The 13237-nt window shown below is 37.8% G+C and overlaps 1 protein-coding gene across 26 annotated transcripts in view; it reads right to left on the bottom strand.

Annotated features, from left to right (window-relative positions):
- The window catches only part of NOL4 (nucleolar protein 4), a 675738-nt gene that overhangs the window by 179101 nt on the left and 483400 nt on the right, over positions 1-13237 (bottom strand). The gene's annotated exons all lie outside the window — the stretch shown is intronic.

Here is a 13237-nt window from a genome sequence, read left to right as displayed (position 1 = left end):
AGCTGTTGTTACCTATCATTATTACTCTTTGGGACCAAGATGATGACTTAATTCTCTTCTTTTAAACTCTGTGTCTGAGTTACCCTCTTGATCCCAGCTAACTTTAGGATCTCCATTTCAAAAATATTAAGAAAAAATACTAATAATGAGGCTACAGATACTTTCAGTTGCTGCTGCTTCATTGCTCAGTGGTGTCCGATTCTTTTACAGCCCCATGGACTGTAGCCCATCAGGCTCCTCTGTCCATGGGATTTCTCAGGCAAGAATACTTGAGTGGATTGCCATTATCCAGGGGATCATCTCAACCTAGGAATCAAACCCATATCACCTACACTGGCAGGTGGGATTCTTTACCACTGAACCACCAGGGAAGCCCAGGAGTATACTTTAAGACTCATCAAATATTTAATATTAATAAAAATCATAAACTATTATATTGAGACAAATTATAATGCATTGTTCTCTGTCTCTGATATTAATTTTTCTTCTTTTATTTGTTCCTCAAATTTGGGTCAACAGCAAGTGAATGAAGGAATGCTATTAATACCCATTACTTTGAGATGTGTAAATCACTTTAGGGTATTTCAACTACATTTCTTTCTCTTAAGGTTCCTCTACCATTCTCTAAAGACACTTACAGACAAAATTACATTTTTAACCATTTGATATTACTCCAAATGATAGAACACAAGCAAAACAAACACATATACAATGATAAAGCAAAACAAAAAGACCCCAGATATTGTAACATTAATGAATATATGTGGAATCTAGAAAAGTTGTATAGATAATCTTATTATATAAAGCTTTTAAAGATTTTTCAGGATGGCTGGGTGAAATATCAATAATCTCAGATATGCAGATGAAAACACCCTTACGGCAGAAAGCAAAGAGGAACGAAAGAGCCTCTTGAAGAAGGTGAAAGAGGAGAGTGAAAAAGTTGGCTTAAAACTCAACATTCAAAAAATGAAGATCATGGCATCTGGCCCCATCACTTCATGGCAAATAGATGGGGAAACAATGGAAACTGAGACAGACTTTATTTTCTTGGGCTCCAAAATCACTGCAGATGGTGACTGCAGCCATGAAATTAAAAGACACTTGCCCCTTGGAAGAAAAGATATGACAAATCTAGACAGTGTATTAAAAAGCAGAGACATTACTTTGCCGACAAAGCTTCATCTAGTCAAAGCTGTGGTTTTTCTAGTAGTCATGTATGGATATGAGAGTTGGATCATAAAGAAGGCTGAGCACCAAAGAATTAATGCTTTTGAACTGTGGTGTTGGAGAAGACTCTTGAGAGTCCCTTGGACTGCAAGGAGATCCAACCAGTCCATCCTAAAGGAAATCAACCCTGGAAATTCACTGGGAGGACTGATGCTGAAGCTGAAGCTGAAGCTCCATTACCTGGGCCACCTGATGCAAAGAGCCGACTCTAGGTGACCTAAGTGGGAAGGAAATCTAAATAAGAGCGGTAATATGTGTAAGTATAGCGGATTCACTTTGCTGCACAGCAGAAACAAACACGACACTGTAGAGCAACTGTACTCCAATAAAAATTAAAAAAAAAAAAATCCTCCGCAAAACTCAAAAGACACTGAATACAAAAACATGCAAACTAAAACTCCTATTTCTTTTTGAGCTATTGGCCAATAGTTCATTGTCATCATCAAATAAACACAATGGTAACTATTGGTCCATTTGTTTTCTGTTTTTTTTGGTCAAAATTACAATCTGTCATTCTAGCCAGATTATTATGAATGTATGGAACTGATGGATCAGTTGAGACTTTGTATTGACACAAATGAACCGTTAAATGTTTAAAAAGGAACTCAAAATTGATATTTTGCTACATATGGGAATTAAAAATCAACTTCACTTAGCACATTTCTGGATATAGACCCTATAAGTCCCTCATCTTCTCCATTTTCCTGAGATAAAAAAGGTGAAATAAACTAACATGGAGTAGAATACACATAGTAGGCACTCAAAAATGGTGGCTATACCACCTCCCTGTAATACGTTACAAAGACTCTAAGCATATGTAATGGCAAGCATGATAGCATAAGAATTCAAAAGGACACTGATTTGGGTGGTAGGAGTCAGTAGGGCTTTTCTTAGTTCCTGATTTTTTTTTTTTGAAGTGAGCCCCAATTTTAAAGATTATTTTATTTTTCTATACTGTAATTAATTTTACAGTCTCTGAGCAAGGCAAGCATTTTTTTTCACAAAAGCATTATACATGTTAAATTTAATTATAAATAGCATAGATACAACAAAACTAACTATATCATAATATATCATTCTTCTATATCTTTTGATTTTAAAAAATGTACTAATAGAAGGAAAAAATATGCCCCATAAGGGACACATCTGAGATCTATGCAACTTATAAGAATAAAAATACACTAAAGTGTATTTTATACATAAACTTCATCTATATTATTACATGAATGCTATTTTAAATTGGTAGCTAACAATAAAAGCTTGAGCTTAAAAGTTACCCTGGGGCTTTTTAAAGACCCATTGCAACTCAGCTACCCATTTGTTTTTCCACTCAATTCACTAAAACAATAAATGTATATTTTGCAGACTTGCTTATGTTTTCAACAGAGGCATCTGGTGTATTATTTTCATTTTGTAAAATAATTCATATAAAAGAGAAAAAATATATATCTATATAAGACATATCACTGCAAGTATTTGCCTTTTATCAAGTAACTATCTGCTAATGGGACTAGATTTCTGCCTCTTTGAATTGTTTGCCCATCACAGTCACCATGTAGTCCATAAAGGGAACTGGTCTCACACAGCGTCATTCAGTGTGGGCACAGTGAAAGGCACATGGGTTTCAGATGATTTGGGTTCAATACCAGGCTCGATAGCTTGAGCTATCTATACAGCTATCTATATAGCTAACTATACAGCTAATTTCAGTTAAATAGTTTAACATCCACTAGATTTTATGTCCTTCTGTTTCAATGAGACTGGTGATTATGTGTGCTCTCCTTATCTTATAGGATGAGTTGGTTAAGTTATGAATATGAAAGCATTGCACAAGTGTTTCCCAGGTGGCACTAGTGGTAAAGAACCCACCTGCCAATGCAGGAGACCTAAGAGACGTGGGTTCGTTCCATCCATGGGTATAGGAAGAACCCACGTGCCTTGGAGCAACTAAGCTGGTGTGCTACAACTATTGATCCTGTGTGCCTAAGCCTGTGCTCCGAAACCAGAAAAGCCACCACAATAAGAAGCCTGTGCACTGCATCTGGAGAAAACTCGCAAGCAGCAATGAAGATTCAGTGCCCCCCAAAATAAATAAACCAAATGAATAAAATTAAAAAAACAAAACAAAAACACAGAAAAAAGAATTAACTTGGGAACTTCCCCAGGCAAGATTAATAGGCCTAGAAGGGATTCTCATGTCAACTACTTTCCATATTGTAACATACCTGTTTGTTTATGCTCTATTTTTCTGGCTAAATTGTGAGTTCTTAAAAACAGAGACCTTTTTTTTTTTTTTTCCTTTGTCCTTCAGGCACTCAGGATAGGGCGTACCACCTATGAGGAACATTTGCTGAATATATATTGTTGCTTCCACTCTAAACCACACCTGGGCCAAAAATCTGTACGCAGCACCAAGAAGCCGGAAATTGAAAATCATCAAATTAAAACAATAATGACCTGGAATACAGCCACATGACACAGAACAAAATAATACTGTTCCAAAAGTCAAGCCATCACTCCTTTGTCTCAAAAGGCAATCTCATTATGCCTAAACATTTCAAAGAGATATTATTCATTTATTTATTTTTGGCTGTGCTTAGGTCCTCGTTGCTGCATGGGCTGCTCTCTAGTTGCGGTGCGAGGGTTTCTCATAGCAGTGGCTTCTCTTGTGGAACATGGGCTCTAGGGCCTGTGGGCTTCAGTAACTAAAGCACATGGGCTCACTAGCTGCATCTCCTGCGGGGCTCCAGAGCACAGGCTCAATAGTTGTGGTGCACAGGCTTAGCTGCTTTGCAGAATGTGGGATCTTCCTGAAACTGGGATCGCACAGGTCTGCCTTGGCAGAGGCAGATTCTTTACCACTGAGCCAGCAGGGAAGCCCCTCAAAGAGATATTTTGGAAAAACCCTACTGCTTCCATTCATTGTATCTAAATAAAATCACCTAACCATTATTAATGATAATTGTGAGAAGTATTTTATAAACTTCAATTTGAATGATAATATCCATTTTGGTAAAAATGTAAAGGAAAGATTGAAAATAATGTCATATGGGCCACATTGCGGAAAAATATATTTTTGAGTAAAGTGAAGATTGAAGGGTCCTGGGAACTAAGCCAAAAACTAAATACATAGCAACTATAGCAACATGTTAACTCTCAAGCAATAATTACTTTCTTACTGCCGTTATTACTTGAAACATTATTCTTTCGGGGATTGATTCAGAATATGTTACCGTATTGAGTAAAGGCAGCTGGGTCACAAATACTAAGAGAAAATTTAAAAAAATATCAATGATATGTTTTTAATTTATATATTTCTTTCCTTTAGATTTCTAATTTTATTTCTGTTCTCATCTATTAATTTTAAACATATCTATATCCAGATTTTAAAGAAGGAAATGGCAACCCATTCCAGCATTCTTGCCTGAAGAATCCCATGGACAGAGGAGCCTAGCAGGCTATAGTCCTTGGGTTCGCTAGAGTTAGACACAACTGAGCAACTAAAACACCATAGCCAGATTTGGGTTTTCTTGGTCTTTCTTTTTTCATATAACGAGTCCCTTAATGCTTCCTCATGAGTTGTATTTTCCAATCTCTTAATCAGCATTTCTACTTTTTCCCTAGCTTAATGTTGCTAGTTACTAGTGACAGTCTGCAAGTATAAAATAAATATCTTCTAAACTCTTTTCATGCAATAGTTTCATTCTTTAGATTGACTACTATGATTCTCTGCTAGTCTAGTTAAGTGAATTTGCATAATAATAAGCAATTTGTAAATGCTCTAGTTCAGTTAAGCTATTCTTTTTAAGCAATTCTATTCACTAAGGTTTTAAAATGCTTTGAAATCATTTTTGTTGGATATTCTTCATAATGAAATTGTGAAATAGGTCAATATCAAACTCACTGCTATCTAAGTTTCTCAGAGATACTATATAATTAAGCTTTTACAATCCTCTGAGGTAAAACAGAATCTAACCTCAAAAATATTGGATGAAGAAACTGGCGATAGTATCACTTTATAAATCTGGATAGAATTGATGGAACATTCCTAAGGACTAAAAAGTAACACTGAACACATGAGTTTGCTAAACGTTTAGTATGAAGGTCACCTGACTGCCCTGAGGCACTCTGCATTCGGATTTTGATTGCAAGAATTCCTGAAGCAAAATTCCACAGTCTTCTACCTGGGGGAGTGGGGGAAGGGAACAACTGGGAGTTTGGGATTAGCATATGTAAACTATTATATCTAAGATAGATAAACAACAATAGCACAGGGAACTAACTATACTCAATATCCTGTGATAAATTTCCATAATGGAAGAGAATATGAAAAAAAGCATCTCTGTATGTGTATAACTGAGTTACTCTGCTATACAGCAGAGATTGGCACAACACTGTAAATCAACTATATTTTGATGAAAAAATAAAATTATAAAAATAAAATAAATGTAATAAATGATTCAGCTTCCCTGTTCAGCCTCTACAACTAACATAAATCCAATTTCCCACCAATTTTGCTAGTTCTTCTTCTTCCATGGGTTTTGAACCCTACTATCAGCCTTAACTCTCCTAAATGTCCTCCAAGTTTAGACCTATGTCACTTCACCTAAGGATTGCCCCATTTAACTACTTACGTTAATTTTGAAATGCCCTATATTTTGGCTTCTAAGATACCTAGTTTTCTTAACTGGCTGCCTTCATTTTCTCTTAGGGTTCTTTTCCCCCCAGCAAACTCCTTCCATGCCACTGTTCCTAATGGATTGATATTCTCCAGGATGATATATATTGAGCTAATCTCTTTAGTCTGTATAAGTCCGAAGTGATCTTATCAACCACAAAATCTTTAGGCAGCCCTTCTCTAAAATCTTTCAAATGTCTCTCCACCATGGATGTTTCTTCTAAGCTGAAACATTAGGTTCCCCCTATCTATTGAACATCTCTGATGGATACCACATAAGTATCATAAACTTTATATGTCAACACAGCTTCCTTTAAGTGCTTTTCATTCCGAATCTCAGTAAATGTAATCACCATTCACTTAGGCAAACAGGCCTCAAATCCTGGAGTCATACTAAAATGTTCTGTTTTACTTCCCACAGTTAGGAAAACTTCACTTATCCAAAATATTTGAGAAACTACTATGTAACTAAATATTAAGCCACGTACTAGCCACAGTGATTCAGCAGTAAAGAATCTGACTGCTAATGCGGGAGACACAGGTTTCATTCCTGGGTCAGGAAGATCCCTGGGAGAAGGAAATGTCAACCCATTCCAGTATTCTTGCCTGGGAAATCTCATTGGCAGAGGACAGAGAAGGCTGGTGGACCAGTCCATGGGGACGCAAAAGAGTTGGACATGACTTAGCAACTAAACAACAGGTCATATTGTAGTAAGCAAGGTAGACACCATTCTTACAAAATGTATATCTTAATGAAATGTATAGAGGTAAAGAGGTCATTCATATCATAATCTATGTGAAAGACACTCCCAGGAGTGTCTGGGACTCTCAATATACAACCTATGAAACTGTATATGGTACTCCTGCAAACACAGTGTCCAAAGGACAATAGTATAATGTTCATTATTTTTTTTTTTTTTTTTACTATGTCTCTACATTATTATTTTCCTGGATGGCCACAATAGCTCTCTAACTATTTTATTTCTTTTTTCCATAGTTCCCATGCTATGGATCCACTACAATGTTGCCAGAATAATCTTTCTAAAATTCTAAGCTGACCACAACCTTATACAAAGCACTACCAACAGGATGCAATTCACGTCCTTAAACTGGCCTAAAAGCCTTCATGATGGAGCCCCTTTATCCTCCATGCCTCTGTGGCCATGCTGAGCTCCTTGCCAATCTCCATGTCTAGCGTACTCTCTCACTGCTCTAGGCCTCAAAACATGCTTTACCATAAATAACCCTTCCCTTGTGAATCACTTCTTCTTGCCCTTCACACTTATCCCTGGCATCGCTTTCTACAAAGTCTTTCTTAAGATTTATCATGGTCTGGGAAGAAGAGGTGGCAAGAATACACAGAAACACTATACAAAAAAAGATCTTCAAGACCCAGAAAATCACGATGGTGTGATCACCAACTGAGGGCCAGACATCCTGGAATGCAAAGTCAAGTGGGCCTTAAGAAGCATCACTACAGACAAAGCTAGTGAAAGTGATGGAATTCCAGTTGAGCTATTTCAAATCCTGAAAGATGATGCTGCAAAAGTGCTGCACTCAATATGACAGCAAATTTGGAAAACTCAGCAGTGGCCAGAGGACTGGAAAATGTCTGTTTTCATTCCAGTCCTGAAGAAAGACAATGCCAAAGAATGTTCAAACTACAGCAAAATTGCACTCATCTCATATGCTGGTAAAGTAATGCTCAAAAATTTCCAAGTCAGGCTTCAACAATACATGAACTATGAACTTCCAGATGTTCAAACTAGTTTTAGAAAAAGGCAGAGGAACCAGAGATCAAATAGCCAACATCCATTTGATCACTGAAAAAGCAAGACAGTTTCAGAAAAATATCGACTTCTGCTTTATTGACTATGACAAAGCCTTTGATTGTGTGGACCACAACAAACTGTGGAAAATTCTTAAAGAGATGGGAATACCAGACCACCTGACTTGCCTCTTGAGAAATCTGTATGCAGATCAGGAAGCAACAGTTAGAACTGGACGAGGAACAGCAGACTGGTTCCAAATACGGAAAGGAGTATGTCAAGGCTGTATATTGTCACCCTGCTTATTTATCCTATTTGCAGAGAACATCATGAGAAATGCTGGACTGAATGAAGCAAAAGCTAGAATCAAGATTGCCGGGAGAAATATCAATAACCTCAGATATGCAGATGACACCACCCTTATGGCAGAAAGAGAAGAACTAAAGAGCCTCTTGATGAAGGTGAAAGAGGAGAGTGAAAAAGTTGGCTTAAAACACAACATTCAAAAAAGGAAGATCATGGCATCCTGTCCCATCACTTCAGGGCAAATAGATGGGGAAACAGTGGAAACAGTGACAGACTTTATTTTCTTGGGCTCCAAAATCACTGCAGATGGTGACTGCAGCCAAGAAATTAAAAGACGCTTGCTCCTTCGAAGAAAAGTCATGACCAAACTAGACAGCATATTAAAAAGCAGAGACATTACTTTGCCAAAAAGGTCCATCTAGTCAAGGCTATGGTTTTTCCAGTAGTCATGTATGGATGTGAGAGTTGGACTATAAAGAAAGCTGAGCACTGAAGAACTGATGCTTTTGAACTGTGGTGTTGGAGAAGACTCTTGAGAGTCTCTTGGACTGCAAGGAGATTCAACCAGTCCATCCTAAAGGAAATCAGTCCTGAATATTCATTGGAAGGACTGATGTTGAAGCTGAAACTCCAATACTTTGGCCACCTGATGTGAAGAGCTGACTCACCGGAAAAGACCCTGATGCTGGGAAAGATTGAAGGTGGGAGGAGAAGGGGATGACAGAGGATGAGATGGTTGGATGGAGTCAATGACCCCATGGACATGAGTTTGAGTAAACTCTGTGAGTTGGTGATGGACAGGGAAGCCTGGTGTGCTACAGTCCATGGGGTTGCAAAGAGTCGGACACAACTAAGTGACTGAACTGAACTGAACGGGACTTCTCCAATGTTCCAGCAGCTAAGACTCCATGCTTCAAATTCAGGATGCCCAGGCTTGAACCTGGTTCAGGGAACTAGATCTCTCATGCCACAACTAAGATCTGGCAAAGCCAAAAAATTAAATATTAAAAAAGATTCATCATGGTCCTATGGGTGCCCCCCATCTGCTCTCTCATGTCGCCCTGCCATATGCCCATCATATTACTTATGGAATAAGGGCATAATAACAACTTTGAAATTCTTATCTGCTTGATTCTATGCTTTTCAGAACAGGAACCCTGCTTTGCTCATTTTCATATTTTGCTTGCTTTAACTAGGCCATTCAGATATGACCTAAATCAAATCCTTTACAAATATACAGTGGAAGTGACAAACAGATTCAAGGGATTAGATCTAATACACAGAGTGCCGGAAGAACTACAGACAGAGGTTTGTAACATTGTACAGGAGGTGGTGATCAAAACCATCCCCAAGAAAAAGAAGTGCAAAAAACAAAACAGTTGTCTGAGGAGGCCTTACAAATAGCTGGGGAAAGAAGAAAGTAAAAGAAAAGGAGAAAAGGAAAGATATTCCCATCTGAATGCAGAGTACCAAAGAATAGCGAGGAGAGATAAAAAAAATGCCTTCCTAAGTGAACAATGCAAAGAAATAGAGGAAAAGAATAGAATGGGAAAGATTAGACAACTCTTCAAGAAAATTAGAGATACCAAGAGAACATTTCATGCAAAGATGGGCACAATAAACGACAGAAACAATATGAACCTAACAGAAGCAGAAGGTATAAAGAAGAGGTGGCAAGAATACACAGAAGAAGTATACAGAAAAGATCCTCATGACCCAGATAACCATGTAATCACTCACCTAGAGTCAGACATCTTGGAGTGTGAAGTCAAGTTGGCCTTAGGAAGCATCACTACGAACAAAGCTAGTGGAGGTGATGGAATTCCGGCTGTGCTATTTCAAATCCTAAACGATGATGCTGTTAAAGTGCTGCATTCAACATGCCAGCAAATTTGGAAAACTCAGCAGTGGTCACAGGACAGGAAGAGGTCAGTGTTCATTCTAATCCCAAAGAAGATTCAAAGAATGTTCAAACTATCACATAATTGAACTCATTTCATATGCTAGCAAAGGAATGCTCAAAATTTTCCAAGCTAAGCTTCAACAGTACATGAACTGAGAACTTCCAGATATTCAAGCTTGATTTAGAAAAGGTAGAGGAACCAGAGATCAAATTGCCAACATCTGTTTGATCATAGAAAAAGCAAAAGAATTCCAGAAAAACATCTACTTCTTCCTTATTGACTATGCTAAATCCTTTGACTCTGTGGATCACAAAAAGCTGTGGAAAATTCTTAAAGAGATGGGAATACCAGACCACCTTACCTACCTCCTGTGAAACTTGTATGCAGGTCATTAAGCAACAGTTAGAACCGGACATGGAACAATGGACTGGTTCCAAACTGGGAAAGGAGTACGCCAAGGCTATATATGGTCACCTTGATTATTTAATTTTATGCAGAGTACATCATTTGAAATGCTAGGCTGGATGAAGCACAGGCTGGAATCAAGACTGCTGGGAGAAATATCAATAACCTCAGATATGGAGATGACACCACCCTTATGGCAGAAAGTGAAGAGGAACGAAAGAGTCTCTTGATGAAGGTGAAAGAAGAGAGTGAGAAAGTTGGCTTAAAATGCAACATTCAAAAAATGAAGATCATGGCATCTGGTCCCATCACTTCATGGGAAATAGATGGGGAAACAGTGGAAACAGTGACAGACTTTATTTTCTCGGGCTCCAAAATCACTGCAGGTGGTGACTGCAGCCATGAAATTAAAAGACACTTACTCCTTGGAAGAAATGATATGAAAAACATACACAGTGTATTAAAAAGCAGAGACATTACTTTGCCAACAGAGGTCCATCTAGTCAAAGCAATGGTTTTCCTGTAGTCATATATGGATGTGAGAATTAGACCATAAAGAAGGCTGAACACTAAAGAATTGATGCTTTTGAGCTGCAGTGTTGGAGAAGACCTTTGACAGTTCCTTGAACTGCAAGGAGACCAAACAAGTCAATGCTAAAGAAAATCAATCCTTAATATTCACTGGAAGGACTGATGCTAAAGCTGAAGCTCTAATACTATGGCCACCTGATGCAAAGAGCTGACTCACTAGAAAAGACCTGATGCTGGGAAAGACTGAAGGTGGGAGGAGAAGGGGATGACAGAGGATGAGATGGTTGAATGGAATCACTGTCAATGGACATGAGCTTGATCAAGCACTGGGAGATGGTGAAGGACAGGGAAGCCTGGTGTGTTGCAGTTCATTGGGTTGAAAAAAGTCAGAAACAACTGAGTGACTGAACAAGTTAAAAACATTGCCTATGGCCTGAAATATACAGGATCGCCCATTCTCAAGCCTCTGCCCTTTAAAGGTATAATACTTTTTCATTCATATAGAGATAAATTTTGCAGAACAGAGAATAACATTTGTCTTTTGGAGGATTTACAGGAACACTGTGACCAGACCTACCTGGGTAGCTGCAAGGACAAAGGATTCCCACACAAAGAAGTCTGTAGTGACCAACCACACCCCTTTCCCTTCTAGCTAAAAGAACCCTGAATTCTACCTTGGGTAAGATTGTTCTTTAGGACACTAGTCCACCATATTCTGGGTCCACTGGCTTTTGAAATGAAAATTCAAGCCGCTAACTCCAGTATCTTGACTTATTGGCTTTTTATGTGGTGAGCAATATGAGCTTGGGCTCGGTAACACACATACTCTTAGTGGCTGTATTAACAGCCTTATGAATAAAGACCCTTCTCTCTTTGACTTGTCTCTACTATCTACTCATAGCTGCTAATGAAAAGGTATTTAATACATTCTTTTTGAAGAAAGTCCCTTTGGATTCTGGTTGCAACATGCTGCCACAACTATCTTACAAATTCAGTTATTTTCTACTTGATCTGCTTTGATTTCTCAGCCGTGTCCATCAGAGCTGACCATTCTCCTTCTCGAAAGGTGGACTCAGCGTCCTTATGCAATGTCCTTCTTATTTTCCCTCTATCTCTCTGGTTACTTCTTAGTCAGCTACAGAGGTTGTTCTTTTATCAAACCATTAAACATTCCTCCTCCGAGGTGTCTTCTCCTCTGTGGAGCCCTTTTCCTATCTTACTCTTTGCAGGTTAATCAATCTGTGCTTTTTATAATCCCATTTTTACAGAGGTAGAAAAGTAAATTCATTCTGTTTAATGAATAGAAGAATGTATTTTAACAAGCATAGTTCCTATAGTAATATTGAACAAGGAGGGAAACAAGAGAAGAGCAAACCACCAGATGATTTTTGAAAAAAAAAAAAAAAATCTTAAGTAGATATATAGCATTAAAAGGATATTTCCCGAATAAGTTTTATAAAGACAGGGTTATGTGGAGGGCAGGGAAACTTAAGGGTTATTTTGTCCTGTAAAATATAACACAGTGATTCTCATAATGTTAGTGAATATGAAATAATCTGTGTTTGTATGATATGGCTTTAATCCACTAAAGAGGTACTGTGCATTTACCAATGCAAAAGTTGTAACAGCCTCCCTCAGGCAAAAGTGCTTAAGTGTCTGATAATGTCTAGTGACTTGCTTAAAAGAGGATAAAACAACACACCCTCAGGCAGGCAAGAGGATTTAAATCGAGCCAATTTAGGAAGCATAATGCTTTAGCAAATTCAGAAATTAATCCAGATTAAGACATTTTGCTTTTAGGATCTGTTTCAAAAGACCTACACCTCTAACTTAGAAGTGAGTGCAGGGAAGGGAGTGAAAACATACATGCTATAAATATCCTCATATGTATAAAAGTATACCTTCAAAACTTCTAGAGCAAAACCACCAACATGAATTATAGAAATATAGCTTCACTTCTAATGAAAAAATCTATTGGGAATGGGGAATATTGTAATTTATACTAATATAAAGAATCTAGAAGTGCAGATAATACATCTGCACATGTTTTTTGCATAGTACAATTTAGAGAAAACTTCAAGGAGTTACTTAATCTGTATGTTTCATCCAGAGAACGGACAAATTTCGTCTATGTACGTGAAGTAAGTTATGGATCAAAGGTACCGGATCTCTAAAGCAAACTTAAGAATTTAATTGAAATTTTATTGCTACATACACCTATTCTATCTAGGTGAAACTAGAAGTGATATTTTTATAGTCCAAATTGTGTCCTGAGAGTTAAACTTTCACATCTGAGCTCAACAAACTCCCAAAGACAAATCCATATGGTTATATAAGTGAGGCACATTAAATCAAGTGATTCCATGTATAAAAACCTACCACTCATGTGTGAGAAAGGATCCATTTTACTTACTGTT

This window comes from Giraffa tippelskirchi, chromosome 14, assembly GCF_054371585.1.
Source record: "Giraffa tippelskirchi isolate mGirTip1 chromosome 14, T2T-mGirTip1v1.2.pri, whole genome shotgun sequence".
In the NCBI taxonomy this organism is placed as follows: domain Eukaryota; kingdom Metazoa; phylum Chordata; class Mammalia; order Artiodactyla; family Giraffidae; genus Giraffa; species Giraffa tippelskirchi.
This window is presented reverse-complemented; position numbering and strand designations above follow the sequence as displayed.